At 36.4% G+C, this 1,500-nt stretch overlaps 1 non-coding gene across 1 annotated transcript; it reads right to left on the bottom strand.

Annotated features, from left to right (window-relative positions):
* Window positions 1–937: 937 nt before the first annotated feature.
* TRNAS-GGA lies at window positions 938–1,009 on the bottom strand. The gene has a single exon. It is a non-coding gene; the product is annotated as a tRNA-Ser (tRNA).
* Between the last annotated feature and the right edge of the window lie 491 nt (window positions 1,010–1,500).

Here is a 1,500-nt window from a genome sequence, read left to right as displayed (position 1 = left end):
ACAAGAACATTTATATTCACAGTAGTTCAAATAGCAGGGATGATCTTCTCTACAAGTTATCTAGTCAGTTATCTAGTCAATACTAAATGGAAAGGAGCACCTTTTTTTACAGGTATGAGGTGAAAATGTATGTTAGAGTGAGTCAAATTAATGTGAACTAAGAAAAGAAAATGTCCAAAGTGTAAATTAAATCATCTGCCTTCAGATTTGTGTGTGTGGTTGTGTGTGTTCATGTGTGTGTGTGTGTGTGTGTGTGTGTTGAAGGGAGGGTGGGACTTTCCTCACTATACTTTATTTTGAAATAAAAGGTCAGAATTTGAATGGAAAGGAAAAAGGGAAACAGTAAAACTGTTTACAAGATACATATAAAGGTAGAAATTGGAGGGCACAAATATGCTAATGAGAAGGCAGAAATTAGTCCAAGAAAAACTGTGGCACACAAAGTATTTTTCTTTCACAATCTTTTGAAAGGTGGTTCATGCAATTACAGGTAATCATGTGTGTTCATAGAGTGGTACACAAAGACTTGGAATGATTTCCAGTCTCAGCAAGCAATTTATCCACACTGCTGAAAATTATCCTATTTCTTTGCATATTCAGTTTTTTGCACCTGAAATCTTAATCTTGACCTAAAACCTTCTCTCTGAAAAAATCTTTCTATGTTTGAAAAGTCATGTCCTCTAGGTATGATTTTACAGTATTGGTTCTTAGTTGTTTTCAAACCTATTTTGTGTTATTAATGTTTAGAAATTCTACCAAAATAAAGATGTTTATGTTGGTAGGCCTGCTTTTTTAATTTTGAAAGTGAAAGTGAAGTCGCTCAGTCGTGTCCTACTCTTTGCTACCCCATGGATTGTAGCCTACCAGGCTCCTCCCTCCATGGGATTCTCCAGGCAAGAGTATTGGAGTGGGTTGCCATTTCCTTCTCCAGGGGATCTTCCCGACCCAGGGATTGAACCTGGGTCTTCTGCATTCCAGGCAGACGCTTTAACCTCTGAGCCACCAGGGAAGCCCACATTTTAATTTTATAGAAGTTCAAATAATACAATTTGCACGCTCTTGTGCTGGCTTCTCCCATTTAATAATTTCATTATGGGTTTATCTTTATTGTCAACAATTAAAGTTTTTTTTTTTTTAACTCTAAGGATACTTTATTATTCCAAATAGAGCAAATATAGACCTGCTTAAATCTGTACTTTATACATAATAGTGCTGAAGAAGTTTTAGTTACTCTCAGAAGTATTTTACCCCCTTTTTCTCTCTCTTTCCATAGCCTTCTTCACAGTCCATCCTCATTCATGGAGGAGCAATCTTCCTCTTTTGTAATAGCCCACTTTCTCTCTTTTAGCTTAATTCTACCACACATTGTGCCTATGCCTCCCACTGCAGATTTTTGCTTCAATTTCTTTTTTCTTTTTTTATTTTACTTTACAATACTGTATTGGTTTTGGCATACATTGACATGAATCCGCCACGGGGTGTACATGAGCTCCCAAACAA

The sequence above is a fragment of the Oryx dammah genome, unplaced genomic scaffold, assembly GCF_014754425.2.
Source record: "Oryx dammah isolate SB20612 unplaced genomic scaffold, SCBI_Odam_1.1 HiC_scaffold_24, whole genome shotgun sequence".
In the NCBI taxonomy this organism is placed as follows: Eukaryota; Metazoa; Chordata; class Mammalia; order Artiodactyla; family Bovidae; genus Oryx; species Oryx dammah.
This window is presented reverse-complemented; position numbering and strand designations above follow the sequence as displayed.